This window comes from Muntiacus reevesi, chromosome 22 (genome assembly GCF_963930625.1).
Source record: "Muntiacus reevesi chromosome 22, mMunRee1.1, whole genome shotgun sequence".
Taxonomy (NCBI): Eukaryota; Metazoa; Chordata; class Mammalia; order Artiodactyla; family Cervidae; genus Muntiacus; species Muntiacus reevesi.
In genome coordinates this window covers 25,236,847-25,258,242 of record NC_089270.1, presented here as the reverse complement: position 1 = coordinate 25,258,242, position 21,396 = coordinate 25,236,847, and the positions used below count along the sequence as shown (strand labels likewise).

General features: G+C 44.2%; 1 long non-coding RNA gene and 1 other non-coding gene across 3 annotated transcripts in view; both read left to right on the top strand.

Moving 5' to 3' along the window:
* The first annotated feature begins 11,023 nt into the window (after window positions 1–11,023).
* The window catches only part of LOC136152853 (uncharacterized), a 52,857-nt gene continuing 42,484 nt past the window's right edge, over window positions 11,024–21,396 (top strand). Inside the window, exons 1-2 of one of the 2 annotated variants that reach the window (XR_010660278.1) lie at window positions 11,024–11,108; window positions 13,456–13,581. This is a non-coding gene — a long non-coding RNA (uncharacterized lncRNA). Of the gene's footprint in view, window positions 11,109–12,247; window positions 12,303–13,455; window positions 13,582–21,396 lie in introns of those variants that run through there. The other variant, XR_010660277.1, reaches the window with a different exon arrangement.
* On the top strand, window positions 11,768–11,931 carry LOC136153093 (U1 spliceosomal RNA). Its single transcript, XR_010660334.1, has one exon. It is a non-coding gene; the product is annotated as a U1 spliceosomal RNA (small nuclear RNA).

The window sequence follows — 21,396 nt, the reverse complement described above, 5'->3', positions numbered from 1 at the left end:
TCCTGGTGAGTGATGCAGTGGGGACTTGAATCCCATCCTGGCTTCAGATGGTGTCTACTTCCTGCCATGCTCACATACCTTACAAGACTGGTGCTTCCGGGACAGGCCCTACCGAAGGCAGACAGAGGCACAGGAAGAAGATTCACACTTGCTCACCAAGTTCCTGGACACCACCATCAATACTGGCAGGCTCATTCAACACTCATGACTCACACCTTTATTGAGCACCCATGTTGCCAGGCATGGGGGTCACAGTATTGAGCAAGGCAGAGTCCCCATCCTCGGGAACATAAATTATAGTAGGGAAGACACTATCAAACAACTAAGTACAACATGGATTATTCAGTCAGGACTGTTAGAAGTGCTACAAAGAACTGCAGGGAGTGCAAGTGAGCCTGGGGTGATTTGACTAGACTGGGGATGGGGAGGGAGGATCAGGGAAGTGCTGTTTAAAGCACACTCCCAGGGATGACCAGCAGTTAAGGGTTTGGGGATGGGGAGGAGGGCAGCTCTGGGGCAGGTTGAAGGGAAAGAGTATTTCATAGAAAGTAAGCAGCAACAGTGGAGACGGAGTCAGCTCTCTGTTGCTCTCCTTTTCCTTCTGCCTCTGTGCCCATGGGCTCTTCTCTGAGTCTTCAATAAAAACCTAAACTTAAATATTTTTTAGGTAGAATGTGTTGTGGAGCTATTCTTGAGCAGAAAGACCTTCCCTTTATCCAAGTTAGTCTCTCTTCATGCCTTGGAGTCAGTAACTTAAACATCACTTCTGAACATCTCAGTTCAGCTCAGTTCATTCGCTCAGTCGTGTCCGACTCTACAACCCCATGAACTGCAGCACACCAGGCCTCCCTGTCCATCACCAGCTCCCGGAGTTCATCCAAACTCATGCCCATTGAGTCGGTGATGCCATCCAACCATCTCATCCTCTGTTGTCCCCTTCTCCTCCTGCCCTCAATCTTTCCCAGCATCAGGGTCTTTTCAAATGAGTCAGCTCTTCGCATCAGGTAGCCAAAGTATTGGAGTTTCAACTTCAACATCAGTCCTTCCAATGAACACCCAGGACTGATCTCCTTTAGGATGGACTAATTCCATCTCCTTACAGTCCAAGGGACTCTCAAGAGTCTTCTCCAACACCACAGTTGAAAAGGATCAATTCTCCGGCGCTCAGCTTTCTTTATAGTCCAACTCTCACATCCATACATGACTACTGGAAAAACCATAGCCTTGACTAGACGGACTTTTGTTGGCAAGTAATGTCTCTTGCTTTTTAATATGCTGTCTAGGTTGGTCATAACTTTCCCTCCAAGGAGTAAGTATCTTTTAATTTCATGGCTGTCATCACTATCTGCAGTGATTTTGGAGCCCCCAAAAATAAAGCCAGCCACTGTTCCCACTGTTTCCCCATCTATTTGCCATGAAGTGATGGGACCAGATGCCATGATCTTAATTTTCTGAATCTTGAGCTTTAAGCCAACTTTTCACTCTCCTCTTTCATGTTCATCATGCTACTACTGCTAAGTCACATCAGTCGTGTCCAACTCTGTGCGACCCCAGAGACAGAAGCCCACCAGGCTCCCGTCCCTGGGATTCTCCAGGCAAGAACACTGGAGTGGGTTGCCATTTCCTTCTCCAACTTTCATCATATGGATACCTAAATTACCCTTAGGGCTTCCCTGGTGACTCAGCAGTAAAGAATCTGCCTGCATTGCAGGAGATGCAGGAAACACAGATTCAATCCCTGGGTCGGAAAGATTTCCTGGTGGAAGGCATGGCAACCCACTCCAGTTTTCTTGCCTGGAGAATCCCATGGACAGAGGTGCCTGGCAGGCTACGTACAGTCCATGGGGTTGCACAGAGTTGGACATGACTGAAGCAGCTGAGCACGCATGCAAGTTACCCTTAGTTGCTTTCAATTTAGCATAAATGAATTTAGATCCTTTCTTGAAAGAGAGAATGGATATAAAAGGGTGGAGAATGGGGGGTGGGGGGGAAGAGAATTGATATAGTCACTCTTATGTCCAGAGCATGAGAAATCTAGATCTCACGTGCCTTTGTGTTCCTATAGGTAAATCTAGATGACCTGGAAGGGAAAGAAATGTGAAGACATCAGTGGCTACTCACCGTCTGAAATGTGAGAACTCCGTGGAGAAAGACCAGAAGACTCATGTGCTGCGCCATGCTGAGTGGCTGAAAGCACAAGAGAAACTTTTTTATTCATGTAAATGAACACAACTGTGTGTATACACAGATGATGTCTTGATCAGTCGTTATTTAACAGTGACCATGTACCGTGAGCACCAGGTACTAGAGCAGGTGGGGTGTGAAACCCTCACTTTGAAACACTTGCTAGCTGTGAGACCTGGAACAAATTATTTAACCTCTTTGCACCTTATTATTCTCATCTATAAAATGGAGATAATATTAAAAGCTATTTCCAGCATGTATATTATCTATGGTGAAACGGACCACCAGCCCAGGTGGGATACATGAGTCAAGTGCTCGGGCCTGGTGCACTGGGAGGACCCTGAGGAGTCGGGTGGGGAGGGAGGTGGGAGGGGGGATCGGGATGGGGAATACATGTAACTATATGGCTGATTCATGTCAATGTATGACAAAACCCACTGAAATGTTGTAAAGTGATTGGCCTCCAACTAATAAAATAATATTAAAAAAAAAAAAAAAAGCTATTTCAAGGGTCATTATGAAACTCAAATGAGGAAGTTCGTATGATGCATTTAAAATAGTACAGGAACACGGCAGCCCTCTATACGTTTTTAGCTTTTATTATTATTACCATGCTCTGAGCTGGGCAGCAAACAGAGAGATAGATAAATAAAATAGAGGCCTGTCTGTGAAGAATTTATAGTCTGTTCAAGAGACGAAATAAAAGGAGTGGATTTCTGCCTCCATTGCTTACTGCTTTATCCCTTGGGTTAGTTGCTCAGTCATGTCTGACTGTGACCCTGTTAGGGGAAGCACCCGGACTGAAACCACCCACCCTGGCCAGGCTCCCTAGTAACCATTCACATGAGTCATTTTATAACAGGAGGTCCTGGTAAGGAATACGGAACTAATAAACGATTCGTGCGCCACCAGGAAGGATGCTGAGTCAGAATGATTGGCCAAAGACAACCCGGAAGCTAATCCCATCCACATAAAACCTGAGACTTTGAGCCACGTGGCCGAGCAGCTCTCCTGGGTTCCCTTACCCTCTTGCTCTCTGCCGCCGTGCCTTCTTCCAATAAAGTCTCTTGCTTTGTCAGCACGTGTCTCCTTGGACAATTCTTTTCCGAGTGTTAGACAAGAGCCCGCTCTTGGGGCCCTGGAGAGGGGCACCCCCTTCCTAAAACAACCCCACGGCCTGGAGCCTGTCAGGCTCCTCTGTCCATGGAATTTTCCAGGCAAGAATACTGGACTGGGTTGCCATTCCCTTCTCCAGGGGATCTTCCTGACCCAGGGATGGAACCAGTGTCTTCCTTCATGCAGGCAGATTCTTAACTGTCTGAACCACTAGGGAAATGGGATAAAGAGGATCCATAAACTGGATGCAGCTCAGAGTGAGTTTGACCTGAACAGCGCCTTGCACAGCTGTCTAGATCAGAAGATGAATCTTTCAAAATTGAAAAATAATTAAAGCAACCTAATGGCCGCATGGGTCCTAGAAACTCAGGTTCTGGTTAAGCATTGGACACTGCCGAGATCCTGGCTGCTTCTTGACACGCATAACTTGTCCCCTCCCACTCAGAAGCCCCAAATCACTTTCCTTTGTTTTAGCACAAGATAGGCTATGAGCCCAAGTTCTAACAACACCTTTTAGGTTTCCCATCGCTGGGTGCTCCCTTGTGCACATGTGCAATGCACATGTTAACAAACTTCTGCTTGTTTTTCTCTTGTTTATCTGTCTTTGTCAGTCTTCCAGGGTTGCAACTGGAGATCCTAAAATGAGTAAAGGAAAATGGATTTTTTCCCCTTCCCTATTTCCTGCCTACCTGTCACCCCAAAATCCTTTTTATTTATTTATTTTTGGTTGCACTGGGTCTTTTTGCTACGTGTGGCTTTCTCTAGTTTCTGCAAGGGAGCTACTCTCTAGTTGCAGTGGGAGGGCTTCTCCTTGCAGTGGCTTCTCTTGTTCCTGGAGCACAGGCCCTGGGCACGCGGGCTTCAGTAGTTGTGGTGTGCATGTTTAGTTGCTCTGCGACATGTGGAATCTTCCCGGACCAGGGATCAAACCTGTGTCCCCTGCATTGGCAGGCAGAGTCTTATCCACTGAGCCACCAGGGAAGTCCCACCCCAAAAATCCTTTCTTGAGAACTTTCTATACTCCAGGTCCCGTGTAGTGTGCTTTTCACATATTATTTCATTTGATCCTTTCAGTGACTGCATCAGGAGGGTATTTTATATGCACATGTTGTACAAGAGGAAGTCAAGGTTAGAAAGGTTAATAAGTTCTCCAAGGTCACACCAAAGGAGGTGGTAGAGCAGGGTTTGAATGTCTGTCTGATTCCAGCTGATTTTTTCTGATCCCCATGCCTCTGTTTCTTACTTGATTCTTTGGAGTTGGACAGGGTAATGGGCATGCCTGAATATCTTACCATTTACACAATCGTTTTCTCAAGACAGCCTAAATCTGTGGTTCTCAGGTAGATCCAGGCAAAATTGAACTTTATTTGGAATTTTCCCAGGGGGTCATCCATCATTTTGGAAAACCGCAATACCAGTGGCCAAACTGCCTGCCACTTGCATTTGCAAGAGCCTATTGTAATCATGGCAGTCTGCCTGGAAGCCACAGAGCTGACAAACATTGTGTTCTGTGATAATAGCTACAGGTTGGCCTTTGGGAGATAAGTAAGTTTAGATAAGTAAGTCACAAAGCTGGGATCCTCAAGATAAGATGAGTGTTATTCCTTCAGTCCTGTCCAACTCTTTGCAACCCCATGGACTGTACCCTGCCAGGCTCCTCTGTCCACAGGGTTTCCCAGGCAAGAATACTGGAGTGGGTAGTGATTTCCTTCTCCTTCTCAGGGGATCTTCCTGATCCAGGGATCAAACCCAGGTCTCTGTAGGCGGGTTCTTTACAGCCTGAGCCACCAGGGGAAACCCTTGGTCTGATTCGGGTCCTTAAGAAGAGCTCAGAGAGGTTGCATGCTTCTCTTTCCTTGTGTCTCTGTCGTGTGAAGACCCAGTAAGAAAGGGGCTGCCTGCCAGGTAAGAAGCAAGGGCTCCACAGAACCTGACCTGCTGGCACCTGATCATCCTTAACCTCCAGAACGGTGAGACACAAATGCTTGATTCTCAGTCCGCCCAGTCTATGGTGTTTTGTAACAGGAGTCCAAGCTAAGACACAAGCCCACTGTACTGCTTGCTCCCAAGACTTGCTCTTTAAGCCCCTTCATTCTAGTGTGGTATAGTTCCAGGTGCTGGGATACCTCTGCATCTGGGAACCACCTGCCTGTCATGCACAATGATACTGTCTGCTTTTCTCTTCCCATGCATCTAGGGTCTTCCCCTAACACACCCCGGACCAGCACTCCCCAGAGTGGGCCATTCCCCACCCACCACTCAGCCTTCTATATTAACGAAGGACAGCTGGACTGACTTTATGGAGGCTGATTAAACTGATTCTCTGTCTGAGGAATATTAACCCACAGAGATGAGCTCTCTGTCCCTCCCTATGATATCATCTGATATTCCACCTTTAAATAATCATTCTTTTGACTTAAGTTACTGCCTCTCCTAATATTCGGTTCAATCCAACAAACATTTACCGTGCAAGGTGACAGATAAAGAGATGAAAGTTGGTATCTTTTTACTGAAGCTTGTCAGGTCTGCCAGTTATACTGGGCCCTTATGAAGGAAAAGCAACCTGGCCCAATCTGCTTATTAAGAATGCTCCATGTCAGAGGAGAATTAAGCACTCATGTTTGGTCAGGGACAATGAGAAGTGAAGCCAGAACTGCCTGGAGAAAGGGAATACATTTCTCAGAGAATGTATTCAGAGAATACATTTCTCAGGGTCCCAAATAGCTTCCAGAAATCTAGAGAACCACCTCAAGAAAGTTAGGCCAAGTGGGAGTTCTGTCATAACGATAAAAAAATTTAAATAATAATTAAAAAACCAGTCATAATAAAACTAACCCTCACTAAGCTCTCATTACAGCCAAGGCGCTGTGCTGCTTGACCTTCCCAACAAGCTACAAGGGGCTTCCTTCACAGTTCGGTTGGTAAAGAGACTGCCTGCAACACAGGAGACCTGGGTTTCTTTCCTGGGTCGGGAAGATCCCCTGGAGCAGGAAATGGCAACCCATTCCATTATCCTTGCCTGGAGAATCCCGTGGACAGAGGAGCCTGGCAGGCTACAGTCTGTGGGGTCCCAAGAGTTGGGCAGGACTGAGCAACTAGGTACACACAAACAAGCTACAAAATAACCAACACATGTTTAAATTACCTGCTCTGCTAAATTTTGTTTCTAAAGCATGGTTGGAGTGACTTTAGGAAAGTAAACAGTCTAAGTAAAATGTCCCTTTTATCCAGTAGATCCTAATTTTTAAAACGTCTTGTAGGTATGGGGTTGTTTGGGTTCCTTCAGCGCTTCTGCTAAACTATACGCTCCTCTACAGGTTTGGGAAAGGGGAAAACATATAATGACCTAGTCTTACCATTTCAAGTTTGAATAACAAAGGAATGTATGAAGAAGTCTTTCACAGCCACACACTTGGCTGATTCCATTTCTGCCTTTTCCCTTCAGCAAAACTGCTGGGGGAGAACTTTAGGGAGAAGGAACTGGAGACCTTGCAGGCAAATCAACAGGCTCGCTTGCCTCACAAACTTCTACCACCACGGTCTTGTTTCTTGTTGGTTTTTATCATACATTTCATCAGTAAAAAATTTTGAGCATGCACCATATATATATAAATGTATAGATATAGATATCATTTAATTATGTATCCATCCTTAAGCATGTGCTACTGCATATTTTTTATGTACATTATAGAAATCACTGAAAAACAAGTTTAAAGTATGGAATTTAAAAATATAAAAATCTTAAAATGTTTTCCTTCCCCAGTGGGCCTGTTGCCCACCCCCAGGATACAAACACTCCGCTCTATTCCAGTGACCATCTCCTGTTGCCACATCCACCAGAAAGAGTTCCCCTCTAGCTGACACCAAAAGGTTCACTAAGCCTCAGGTCCATAAATCAATAAATCTGAGGGTAGGTGTTTCCCTCCCAACTCCTCAAAACTCACCTGCTGCCGCTGGAGCTTTGTGAGACAGACAGGAAGCTCCACCGAGAGTAAGACCGACCAGGCCTTCTCTTAACCCCAGAGAATGCCTGTGGCGTTGTGTGCTCTCTAGACAGGCAGCCTTACAAAACATGATGTCAGATGGGCAGTGACAGTCTGTTTTCAGGATTTGCTTTTAAGAGAACTGCTTACCCCTGGCTTTGCAGTCAACCACACATCCCTGATTTCACATAATTATACCGAGGCTGGAGGGGACCGTGCACGTCAGAAGCTGGGTGAGGCCCGGGTGTACCGTACACGAACAATGAATTCCTAGCCAGCAGAGAACCCATCAAAGAAACAAAACCAAATCCTGCAGACAAGTAATATTTGAAATGCTTTATGTGTCAGTTTTTATTTTTTTCCAAGTGATAACTACCGCTGTTGTCAGAGGAAACTACAAGGCAGATGTCAAATTCTAATTGAGTGAATCTAAGTCATATCACGGGGTTTCTCTGATGGTTCAGTGGTAAAGAATCTGCCTGCAGTGCAGAAGACCCAGGTTCAATCCCTGGGTCAGGAAGATCCCCTGATGAAGGGCATGGCAACCCATTCTAGTGCTCTTGCCTAGAGAATCCCATGGACAGAGGAGCCTGGCAGGCTACGGTCCATCGGGTTGCGCAGAGTCAGACACAACTGAAGTGAGTAAGCAGCAGCAGCAAGTTACATCACATCTCTTGTGCTGGCCTTTGCTCCAGTGTTACCCTTGGTGGGCACATAGAAATGTACCAGAAAATGTACACATCCACAACCTGCAAGGGGAGTCCTCCAACAGAGATTTCTAGAGAGTGAATTTGTATCCTGCATATATGTACAGTATACTTATGTGTACTTCAGGCCTATGTTCCTGGTGTAAAACCTATTTAGTTATTGCATATGTCTTTCAATACCCTACTAGCTTCAGTGCATAAAGATTTTATAGGTTTAGTTAAGAGTTTTACATTTTTGTTCATAGATGAGATTTACCTATGAGATTATTATGTCTACTTTGGTTTTGGCAAGAGGTTTTCAACCTTTGTAAAATGACTAAAGAAGCTTTCTCTATGCTAACTTATGTTAGTACTTAACACAATGTGTATTTCCTTATGTTTTTCTAATCAAATACGACTCTCCTCAAAGGATATTCAGATCTTCAGGGCTTCTGTGAGGATTATAATGCTAATGCTTTAATTAACCCGCTTGAGCTACCAGGGAGTGGGAGACCTTCTTGCCCTGAGGCAGACTGTCTCAGACAAATATTTTGATTACTAGGCCAAAATCAATGAATTTCTTTAAAATTTTTTAATTTAAATTATTTATTTTTGGTTGCACTGGCTCTTCATTGCTACATGTGGGCTTTCCCTAGTTGCGGTGAGCAGGGGCTCTTCATTGTGGTGCCCGGGCTTCGAATTGTGGTGGCTTCTTTTGTTGCGGAGCACCAGCTCTAGAGTGCCTCAGGAGTAATGGTGCACAAGCTTCGGTACTTGTGATGCATGGGCTTAGTTGTTCCATGGCATGTGGGACCTTAGTTCTCTGACCAGGGGTTGAACCTCTGTCTCCTGCATTGGCAGGTGGATTCTTAACCCCTGGACCACCAGGGAAGCCCCTGAATTTTTTTGTAAAATATTGAGACTAGTCTTGAAAGACTATGGGCTCTTGGACAGCTCTATTATTTAAGAAAGCACTCTTAGTCGCAAATATGAAAATGGCATTTTGCATTTAAAATTTGTTTGATGGTAACAGTAATCTGGTGGCTCGGTTGGTAAAGAATCTGCCTGTAATGCAGGAGACACAGGTTTGAACCCCGGGTCAGGAAAATCCCCTAGAAAAGGGATTGGCAACCCACTTCGGTATTCTTGCCTGGAGAATCCATGGACAGAGAAGCCTGGTGGACCACAGTACATAGGGTTGCACAGAGTTGAACACAGCTGAAGCAACTTAGCATACACGAACACATACACTAGACTACTGGTTTAGTATAGGGTGTTAGTCGCTCAGTGGTTTCCAGCGCTGTGTGATCTAGTGGACCGTAGCCTGCCAGGCTCCTCTGTCCATGGGAGTCTCCTGGCAAGAATAATGGAGTGGGTTGCCATGGCCTCCTCCAGGGGATCTTGCAAACCCAGGGATTGAACCCACATCTCTTAAGTCTACCTGTTCGGGCAAGAGAGTTCTTTACCACTAGTACCACCTGGGAAGCCCAGTCTAGCACCACTTTTTTCCCCTTACATGAGTGTTTCCCAAACTAGAGTTCCAAGTATCTAAACTTAAATGTCACAAAACAAAATATATATAGATTTTATCTATATATATATTTATGTGGGTGTATGTATGTATCATATGTATGTCTATATTACATAATACTTTGGAGGAGATAGTCTGTAAAAAATCAAACTAGTAGACTGTCAAAAGGTCAGATTTCAGGAATAGTTGCAGCTCACATTATTACCAAGTCCAAGCTGGCCCTGGTCCTGGCAAGACAGGCCAATGAATCTGAGCAAGGAAGTGTTGAGGCAAGGAATATGACTTTATTGGGAAAGCTCAGAAAGCTTCCCACTTATAAGATACCAAACTAGTGTTTCAAAATGACCATCTTCTGGGGGGGAGGTCCTCTGAGTGCCAGGTCCTTTTACTGAACAGAGATGGGGGAGGTGAGGAAACAAAGTAAAAAGGTCATTAATCCTTTCTAATATGTTCTAGATGGCAAGCCTCAGGCAGGGGATATGTTAATTTCTTCCTTCTTGCCATCCAGCAGATGTACAGGGTCTTGAACGAAGGTACTTTATTTTATTTTTTATTTTTATTTTTCATTTATTTTTATTAGTTGGAGGCTAATTACTTTACAACATTGTAGTGGTTTTTGCCATACACTGACATGAATCAGCCATAGATTTACATGTGTTCCCCATCCTGATACCCCCTCCCGGCACTTTAGTTTAATAGTTAGCTGAGAGGGCAGGAGGCAGGCCATTATGTATGATTATAATAATAAAAGTGCAGTAATGCAAATCAAAGAACTGTTCCAACATGGAGTCAGAATTGGCTTTTCCTTTCAACAACAGAGCTCACTTCTTTCTTGCTCTGATAATATTTGTGTCTCTACCCACCTCAGACACCTCTGTGCTCTCAGTTATTCTGGTTCATTTTATTAAGATTTTTAGAAATAGCATTATTTTTTCCTGTTTTAAAGATACAAAACTCTGGCTAATTTATTTCGGCCAAAGGGAGAATACCAAAAGAGTATTGGTGCTGTTGTAGCCACGCGTTCCGGGAAACAAACTCACTCAGAAAGACAATGCAGATAGTGGAGTGCAGTTTATTACACTGGTGGGCCCAAGGCAGAGTCTCCTTTTAGCCATAATAATAAGCTTCGCTCCTACTCTGGGGAACCAGCAATCAAGGGGACCTGTTGTTTATTCTCCCCATCTCCTGCTGCAGCACGGGCTGCGTCAATTTCTATTGATTGGGGAAGGCCAAGACCTCTGTTTCCTAACAGAGAGAGGGAGAGGACTGGGGACACTGATAATATTTATTCCGTGAACGTGGAAATGTGAATTACTAACTGCTGTCTGAGACAGGATTTGCTCTTTTGGAAGTCTAATATGAGTCTAGGAGGGCTCAGAAGTTTCTTCCTTGCAAGATGGATTCTCCTGCAGTCTTGTTCTGAATTTCAAAGGTCTGTGAAAAAGGAAACAGATGACCCTCTGCTTGTAGCCACCGGAGAGTTTAAGAATACAAGGAAACACAGCTTATTCTTGTTTGGGAAGGGAGACACTGATCACGAAGCTGGTTTCCACTGGCGGAGTGTGATCACTGCGGCTGTGCAGACTCCGGAGACTTCACAGATATGAGGTAGGGGGGCGCTTGTGTGAGCTTGTCCGTCTAGTTTGCCAGAGTAAAAGTGAGTGTTTGTGCAACTGACCTTTCAGGTTAAGAGCGATCGTTTGCTGCTTGTTTGAAAGAAAGCATGATTTGTCCTTGGGCTTGAAGCTTTAAACTGACAACCTACTTTTATCGACCCAAGGACTAGATTATCGAACGTAGGTTTTTTGTTTTTGGTCAAGTTTCATCTTTCCTGACTTGCTGTTTTAGTTACGTGGACAGCGGCTTGTTGAACCGCGCCAGATGTCAACATCGACGTCACTTGTCCCAAGGCTTTCAAGATAGAAGCTAACTTATATTGTCTAAGTTTGTGCAGCGTCTTTACCTTTACAAGTTTTATTGGGACTGCGCCATTAACAATGCTAGGAACAGGACGCGCGCTAAATGAGATCACGGAAGGGGTGTGGAATATGTAGATACGCGCAGTGACTGCTGGTCGTGCTTAAACTACATACATATTTCCTAAGAGTTTAGACAATTTCCAGATGTCAAATGCTGCTGGTGGTAATTATCTCTTGGAAACTCTTTATACCTCAGAAGGGGAGTGGTATAGACCGCAGGAGAAAAGTCGTCCTACGTAGAGAGTGACTTGAATCTGATGGTGTGGTACCAAGCAGTGATAGCAACTCATACTTACCTGGCAGGGGAGATACCATGATCACGAAGGTGGTTTTCCCAGGGCGAGGCTTATCCATTGCACTCCGGATGTGCTGACCCCTGCGATTTCCCCAAATGTGGGAAACTCGACTGCATAATTTGTGGTAGTGGGGGACTGCGTTCGCGCTTTCCCCTGATATTCCTTTGTTTAAAAACAGAACTTTCGACTGTTTACTATTCAGTGAAACTTAAGGAGTGGTGGTGGTTTTTATGTATTATGTAAATACTAAGTTAATATTTCGCGATCTTTTCCAACACACCTAGCTTTCTTTGTCGTTAATTATTCTCTGGAATTTGAGTTCACGGTTTGCTGAGTTGTTTACCTTCTCCTTTCACTTTCTATCCTTCCCATAATCAGCCTTTTTCCATGAATTATTTTCTCGCATCAGTACTACCTGCGTAAGGAGCGCGTCGTTTTACGTCATTAGCCCCGCCCTCTTGCGGGTGTGCGCAGAGGCGGGTGTCAGACCACATGGCCGCCGCAGGTTTGGGTTTCTGATCTTTAAGGTACTATTTTCTGAGGCTGTAGTACGTTAACCGCTAGCTTGAAAGTGTTCAGAAAAATCAGGTTTTACAGGCCGAACATCGAAATGCAGGCGCTCCCTTTCTTTCCTTGGGAAGAATTTCCTCTTTCCTCTTCTGCCACCTCTGTGAATTAGCTGCTGTTGTCTTTTCTTTCATTTTGAAGCAAGCGATGTTAGCATCTTGTGTCTGCTGACATCTATTTTCTCTGGCCTTTCCTATTAAAAGGTCGTCTTGGTAGTTTTCAATACCGCTCTCCGGCTCAAGTCCTTAATCACATTAGCCAAAGTTTCTTTTTTGTATGAAGTAACATATTAGGAAACAGTGACTGACTTTATTTTTCTGGGCTCCAAAATCACTGCAGATGGTGATTGCAACCATGAGATTAAAAGACGCTTACTCCTTGGAAGGAAAGTTATGACCAACCTAGACAGCATATTAAAAAGCTGAGACATTGCTTTGCCAACAAAGGTCCGTCTAGTCAAGGCTATGGTTTTTCCAGTAGTCATGTATGGATATGAGAGTTGGACTATAAAGAAAGCTGAGCGCCGCAGAATTGATGCTTTTCAACTGTGGTGTTGGAGAAGACTCTTGGGAGTTCCTTGGACTGCAAGGAGATTCAACCAGTCCATCCTAAAGGAGATCAGTCCTGGGTGTTCTTTGGAAGGACTGATGTTGAAGCTGAAACTCCAATACTTTGGCCACTTGATGCGGAGAGCTGACTCATTGGAAAAGACCCTGATGCTGGGAAAGATTGAGGGCAGGAGGAGAAGGGGACGACAGAGGATGAGATGGTTGAACAGCATCACTGACTCGATGGACATGGGTTTGGCTGGGCTCTGGGAGTTGGTGATAGACAGGGAGGCCTGGCGTGCTGCGGTTCATGGGGTCTGAGAGTCGGACACAATTGAGCGACTGAACTGAACTGAACTGAACATATTAGCAGGTTCCAGAGATTGGGATGTAGACAGTTTTGGTGGGCTGTCATTCACCCTTCCACCTTCATAAAACCTGCAAATTTGTTCCTCATTCTCAAGAGCTAGAGAATGACGTCACTTAAAAGGGGTGTGGAGCATGTAAATTTGCGGAGTGTCTTCTGACCTTGTTCACATTGTACGCATATTTATGATTTTCGCAGATACTCTGGGATCCAAAATATTATTACCTGGCTTCTGTCGTTCGGAGAAGTCTTTCTTTTGTAAATGACGGACTAGAGCTTGCATGAAGAGAATGACTGTATATTTGGAGTGTTCGTAATCTGAAGGTAAGCGGTGACAGGGGCACTTTCAGCTTCAGGTGTTTGGAGAGGGGTACGATGTGAACCACTGAGAGCTCGATGATGAGACAGAATTGTTCAGTTCAGTCCATCAGTTGTGTCCGACTCTTTGCTACCCCGTGACTGCAGCACACCAGGCTTCCCTGTCCAACATCAACTCCAAGAGTTTACTCAAACTCATTCATGTCCATTGAGTTGGTGATGCCATCCAACCATCTCATCCTCTGTCGTCCCCTTCTCCTCCCGCCTTCAATCTTTCTCACCATCAGGGTCTTTTCAAACGAGACAGTTCTTCGCATCAGATGGCTAAAGTATTGGAGTTTCAGCTTCAACATCAGTCCTTCAAGTGAATATTCAGGACTGATTTCATTTAGGATGGACTGGTTGGATCTCCTTGCTGTCCAAGGGAATCTCAAGAGTCTTCTCCAACACCACAGTTCAAAAGCATCAATTTTTCAGCGCTCAGCTTTCTTTATAGTCCAATTCTCACATCCATACATGACTCCTGGAAAAGCCATAGCCTGACTAGATGGAGCTTTTCTTATTTGGAACCAATCTGTTGTTCCATGCCCAGTTCTAACTGTTGCTTCCTGACCTGGATACAGGTTTCTCAAGAAGCAGGTCAGGTGGTTTGGTATTCCCATCTCTTTAAGAATTTTCCAATTTATTGTGATCCACACAGTCAAAGGCTTTGGCATAGTCAATAAAGCAGAACCAGATCTTTTTATGAAACTCTTTTGCTTTTTTGATGATCCAGAGGATATTGGCATTTTGATCTCTGGTTCCTCTGCCTTTTCTAAAACCAGCCTGAACATCTGGTTCACGTATTCTTGAAGCCTGGCCTGGAGAATTTTGAGCATTACTTTACTAACGTGTGAGATTGCAATTGTGCAGTAGTTCGACCATTCTTTGGCATTGCCTTTCTTTGGGACTGGAATGAAAACTGACCTTTTCCAGTCCTGTGGCCACTGCTGAGTTTTCCAAATTTGCTGGCATATTGAGTGCAGCACTTTCACAGCATCATCTTTTAGGATTTGAAATAGCTCAACTGGAATTCCATCACCTCCACTAGCTTTGTTCATAGTGATGCTTCCTAAGGCCCACTTGACTTCACATTCCAGGATGTCTGGTTCTAGGTGAGTGATCACACTATCGTGATTATCTGGGTCGTGGTGATCTTTTTTGTACAGTTCTTCTGTGTATTCTTGCCACCTCTTCTTAATATCTTCTGCTTCTGTTAGGTCCATACCATTTCTGTCCTTTATCGAACCCATCTTTGCATGAAATGTTCCCTTGGTATCTCTTAATTTTCTTGAAGAGATCTCTAGTCTTCCCATTCTATTGTTTTCCTCTATTTCCTTGCTTCGATCTCTGAGGAAGGCTTTCTTATCTCTCCTTGCTACTCTTTGAAACTCTGCATTCAAATGGGTATATCTTTCCTTTTCTCCTTTGCTTTCTGCTTCTCTTCTTTTAACAGCTATTTGTTAGGCCTCCTCAGACAGCCATTTTGCTTTTTTGCATTTCTTTTTCTTGGGGATGGTCTTGATCCCTGTCTCCTGTACAGTGTCATGAACCTCCATCCGTAGTTCATCAGGCACTCTGTTTATCAGATCTAGTCCCTTAAATCTATTTCTCACTCCCACTGTATAATCATAAGGGATTTGATTTAGGTCATACCTGAATAGTCTAGTGGTTTTCCCTACTTTCTTCTATTTAAGTCTGAATTTGGCAATAAGGAGTTCATGATCTGAGTCAGCTCCTGGTCTTGTTTTTGCTGACTGTATAGAGCTTCTCCATCTTTGGCTGCAAAGAATATAATCAGTCTGATTTCGGTGTTGACTATCTGGTGATGTCCAAGTGTAGAGTCTTCTCTTGTGTTGTTGGAAGAGGGTGTTTGCTATGACCAGTGTGTTCTCTTGGCAGAACTCTATTAGCCTTTGTCCTGCTTCATTCTGTGCTCCAAGGCCAAATTTGCCTGTTACTCCAGGTGTTTCTTGACTTCCTACTTTTGTATTCCAGTCCCCTGTAATGAAAAGGATGTCTTTTTTGGGTGTTAGTTCTAGAAGGTCTTGTAGGTCTTCATAGAACTGTTCAACTTCAGCTTTTCAGCACTACCAGTCGGGGCATAGACTTGGATTACCATGATATTGAATGGTTTGCCTTGGATAGAATTTTTACAGTGGGTTTTTTTGGTTTGGATATTTGAAAAGTTTGTGGCAGCTTTCCAACAGGTGCAAGTGTTGAGGCGTCTGATTTTCAAGGAGCGTGTGGTTAGTGACACTTCCAAAGGGAACAGTTTTCTATTATATAACAGGTCCTGGCTGTTACTGAGCCTCCTCTGTTCAGGTCAGTTCAGTTCAGTCGCTCAGTCATGTCTGACTCTCTGCCACTCATGAACCACAGCACGCCAGGCCTCCCTGTCCATCACCATCTCCCGGAGTCCACCCAAACCATGTCCATTGAGTCGGTGATGCCATCCAACCATCTCATCCTCTGCCATCCCCTTCTCTTCCTGCCCTCAATCTTTCCCAGCATCAGGGTCTTTTCCAATGAGTCAGCTCTTCACATCAGGTGGCCAAAGTATTGGAGTTTCAGCTTCAACATCAGTCCTTCCAACGAACACCCAGGACTGATCTCCTTTAGGATGGACTAGTTGGATCTCCTTGCAGTCCAACAGCATCAGAGGGCAGACAGACTGAAACCACAATCACAGACAACTAGCCAATCTGATCACATGGACCACAGCCTTGTCTAACTCAATGAAACTAAGCCATGCCGTGTGGGGCCACCCAAGATGCACGGGTCATGGTGGAGAATTCTGACAGAATGTGGTCCACTGGAGAAGAGCCTCCTCTGAAGCATCCATAATCTATAATCAGGACCCAGTTCCTCCCACTGAGATGATCCTTCTGATGTTCTGTCAGAAGTTCAGCTTAGCCTGAAATCTCAGTGCCACACATCCCCATGGGCTCTGTAGGCACCATACAGGCAGTTGTCCTCAGCATCATCGACATGGTTATCTAGGGTTATCAGGTGAGAAGAACCAGGGTTTTGGTGAGTGTTAGCAGCTGATGTGTATGTGTGGAAGACAGAGGGAATGAATTTATAGTTTCTTTATGTTTTCCTCTGTGCACTTGTGTTTTAAATACTGTTTTATTCTCTGTAGTTCTCTTTGAGGTCATTAAACAAAAGCAATCTAAGTGTTGAAAGAAAATGTTAGGTTGTTTTTTACCTGTACTATGTAGTTAGGGCAATGATGGTTGTGTCTGTACTGAACACAGGCAGACTTCTTTTTTTCAAGTCATTATTTCCTAAAAAATATAATGTAAAATCTATTTACATAGTACTTATGTTGTATTAGGTATTATAAGTGGTCTTCCCTGGTGGCTCAGTAGTAAAGAAGTCCACCTGCCAATGCAGGAGATCAGGCTTGGATCCCTGGGTGGGGAAGATCCCCTGGAGAAGAAAATGGCAACCTGCTCCAGTACTCTTGGCTGGAGAATTCCATGGACAGAGGAGCCTGATGGGCTGCAGTTCATGTGGTCACAAAGGGTCAGACAGGACTGAGCAACTGAGTACCCACTATGTATTATAAGTAATCTAGAAATGATTTAAAGTATACAGGGAGGAAGGATGTGTATAGGTCATGTGCAAATACTAGGCCACTTTATGTAAGGAACTTGAGCACTCCCAGGTCTTAGTATCCGTGGAGGGTCCTGGAACCAATCCCTGAGAGCAGAGAGACCTCTGTTCTTCCGAGAATCCATGTAGAGTTGTGGGTCTCAAACCCCACTACACGTTAGGACCACCCCAGGCAACTGAAAAATGGTGACGCTCTAGTTCCTTCCACAACCACAAAGGGTCAATTCAGTAGGCTTGGACTTTGGTGTATTTAAAGTCCCCAGACGATTCTAAAGTGGAGCCGGGACTGGGTAGTTCTGGATAAGCATTTTCGTACAGGTCCCAGCTGTCAAGATGCATGTCACATTCCTTTTATTAGCCATGTAAATATTTGCTTTAAGTCCTTCCTCTGTTCATTCTCAGTGCTCATGAAACTATAATTTATAGCCCTTAGGGTATCTGCTATACCATCAAATATATTTCATTATATTTAACAGCACCCTCCCAGGAATTCCTAGAACTTCCCTGGTGGCTCAGATGGTAAAGCGTCTGCCTACAATGCGGGAGACCCGGGTTCGATCCCTGGGTCGGGAAGATCCCCTGGAGAAGGAAATGGCAACCCACTCCAGTGTTCTTGCCTGGAGAATCCCATGGATGGAGGAGCCTGGTGGGGTTGCAAAGAGTCAGACACGACTGAGCGACTTCACTTTCACTTTCCCAGGAATAGCAAATACTGCTTCAACACAGTGAGAATCAGATGAGGACAGAAGGGAGGGGCATCGGGATGGGGAACACATGTAAATCCATGGCTGATTCATGTCAATGTATGGCAAAAACCACTACAATATTGTAAAGTAATTAGCCTCCATCTAATAAAAATAAATGAAAAAAAAAGATGAGAAACAGGAGCCCAGACTGTCCTATTCTCATTTGTTTCCCCTAAAACTGAGGAGATACTTAAAATTTTTGGATGGATAGGTGAACAAACAGAGTTAAGACCATATATTGAACTACTGATCGTGAATTTATTTATTGCTTTTAAAAAAATACTTACCTTTAAAATTTTTTTTCAAACTTTAAACTTTTTATTTTTCACTGGTTTTTTTTTTTTTTTTTTTTTGTATACCAAAACAAAACTAACCATGTTGTGATGGTTTCAAGTGGACAGTGAAGGGACTCAGCCACACATATACATGGATCCATTCTCCCCCAAAACTCTCCTATCCAGGCTGCCTAACAGCAGAACATTGAGTTGTGAACTTGAATACATTTAAAGACTAGAGTATTACATTTAAAGGCTAGAGAATACATTTAATTAATGAGATTAGAAATATCTGTGTGTGAGAATGCTGATCTGGGTCTAATCACATAAGTGATAACAGGGGTAAATGTGAGTGAGGCCCCGTCCTTCAGTCCAAGGGTCCAGGCACAGAAGACATCCGCCATGTTTTTAGCAAGGCTTGGGAAGGACTTTGTGGTTACCCAGAAAGACAGGGTCAGCCCTGGATCATATTAACAGGTGTAGGATCTGGAACGTCAGAGACAATCATCCCATTTTTGTCCTTTTCCAGATCACATCTGTGGTATTATGTGCAGTTCTGAAAACCACCATTGAGGGTAGGGACAATATAAAAACTAGAGAATCTTTGGCAAAGACTCCCAGAATGTGGGGAAAAATCAGTGTCACAGAGGGAATAGTTGGAGGACTGGGCAAGTTTTGCTTGGAGGAATGCAGGACTGTGGAAGTTATTTTTATTTATTTGAAAGGTTAACATTGAGAAAACAGACTGGGTTTATCCGATATGACTACAGAGTTGGGTTAGAACCAAATTTTAATTCTATACAAAGAATGACTTTTTCCAAGATCAAAGTTAGCCAAGAAAGGACTATGGAATGGCTCTCTTGCATAGACTGAGGTATTCTGGCAGCTGTCTGTATGTCAGTGATGTGGAGGAGCACTTAATCAGGGGGTCCTGATTAAATGCAGATACTGCTTGGGCTGGTCCCCAGTGGAGCCTGATCTCGCCTGCATTTCTAACAAGCTCCCAGGTGATGGCAACTTTGTGGCCTCTAAGGTTCTTTTCAAGTCTGAGACTTTGACTTCTATGAAGTTGATTGTGTGTCCTCTCCTATGGGCTTTCCAGGAGGTGCTAGTGGTAAAGAATCCAGCTGCCAATGCAGGAGACCTAAGAGATGAGGGTCTGATCCCTGTGTTAGGAAGATCCCCAGGAGGAGGGCATGACAACCCACTCCAGTACTCTTGCCTGGAGAATCCCATGGACAGAGGAGCCTGGCGAGCTACAGTCCATAGGGTTGCAAAGAGTCGGACACGACTTAGAGATGTAGCATGCACACACACCTTTTGTATGCAGACTTCGTTTCCTTTGATTTCTAGGTATAGCCTGTTGTAACCCGGTGTAAGGAGAGATCTTTGGGAAACTTTCCAAACAAAACCAAAGCCCCCTATGAATGCCATGTAGTGGTTTTTCACTGTGGAGGCACAGAAAGGACTAATAGATTGTGATCATTGTTCTTAATTCAGAGGTGCCAAGGTTACCATTCTCTTTCGTGAATAGTGGACCTAGTATTTATAGAGATGGAGAATGAGTCATATCCACAAAATCTTTCTTAATTCAGAGGTGCCAAGGTTACCATTCTCTTTCGTGAAAAGTGGACCTAGTATTTGTAGAGATGGAGAATGAGTCATATCCACAAAATCTTTTTTCTTTTTTGCTTTGTACATCTGTATAAACAGATCAGGGAGAAACTTGTAACTTTGCCTCTCAAATAAGACAAAAAGAAATTTTAAGTGCATTTCTTCATGGCTTTATCAGTTTCCCTCCCAGTTAAAAGGGTCAAAATGCCATCTCCTCTTGCTGGAAAGCATCGCAGAAGTCTCTCAAGGGCTTGGATGTAGGCTGGGGATGGTCCTGTCACCTCTCACCTCCCCATGTTTGGCAGAGACTGCAGGCTGCATACCCCTCCCCCAAATTCTTTTTCCTTCCTTCCTTTGTCATAGAACCTCTGGTACTTAACTATAGGCTTGTGACTTCCCAGAGAAAGAGATCCTGTTTCCGAGATTCCTCTGCTCATTTTCCTGATCTATCATTAAATGTCGATAATGATGGAAAATGACATTCCACTCGGGAATAATAGGAGTGATAAAAGCATGTTTTTAATGAAGCATTGCCATTTTATCCAGGATATTGAAAAGGGTGCGCTGTGGTCCAAGGAGCAGAGAGATGATGTCTTTGATCATCAGTTGTGGTGATAAACAATGCAGGAGGAAGAATGCTGTGTTTGGCTAGGAAGTCACTGTGGGACTTCATGAATCACATGTCTCCCCGTCTCAGGGGTAAAGGGGCCTGGTGGGGTAAAGGGGCCTGATGGAGTAGCAGTCAGAGGTGGAGCAGTTTCTGTGACTGGTGAGAACGGTAGCATGGAGTCTGTGGTAGTCCCTCTGTTCACTGGTGGTTTCCTCTGATAAGACAAAAATCAAGACACAAGAATGCATCTATAAATACTCAATATACAAATATTACATAGCCACTACTTGAATAATAAAACATTGTTAAGTTTATTATAGATAAGAGAATTTTCAACCAGTACCATTTTTTTTTTAGTTTTATTAAAATTATCAGCTTCTTCTAGCTCTCTGTATGTGTAGGACAGTTAATGAAATTTCACATTGTTTGTATTTGATCATTGAAAGGAAAATCAACTACTTTCTTTCCAACCTGTTGTTCCAGCCAATCCCTTTGGGAAGAACAACTGGAAGAGTTGGACACCACCACCCCCACACCGCCGCTCCCCGCAAATGTTTAAGCGTGCTTCTGAAGGTAGAAGAAAGTGAGGTTTTATGGACTCGAGATTGTGGGGAGGCAAAAATCCCAGGGAGACATATGACTTTACTTTTAAGGCAATTGGCAATCCCAAAAGTAGTGGCTGAGCAGGACTTTTAACACTTGATCTTAGCCAAAAGGCCGAGAAGTGATCAGCAGGACTTTTAGCAAACCCACAGGGCTAGGGGACAAAAGTTCAAGTTCAGGGGCTGCCGGGGAGAAGGAGGGAAGGGCATGGCAGCACACTCCAGTCTTCTTGCCTGGAGAATCCCATGACAGAGGAGCCTGGGAGGCTACATGTTCCTGGGATTGTAAAGAGTCGGCCACGACGGAAGCGACT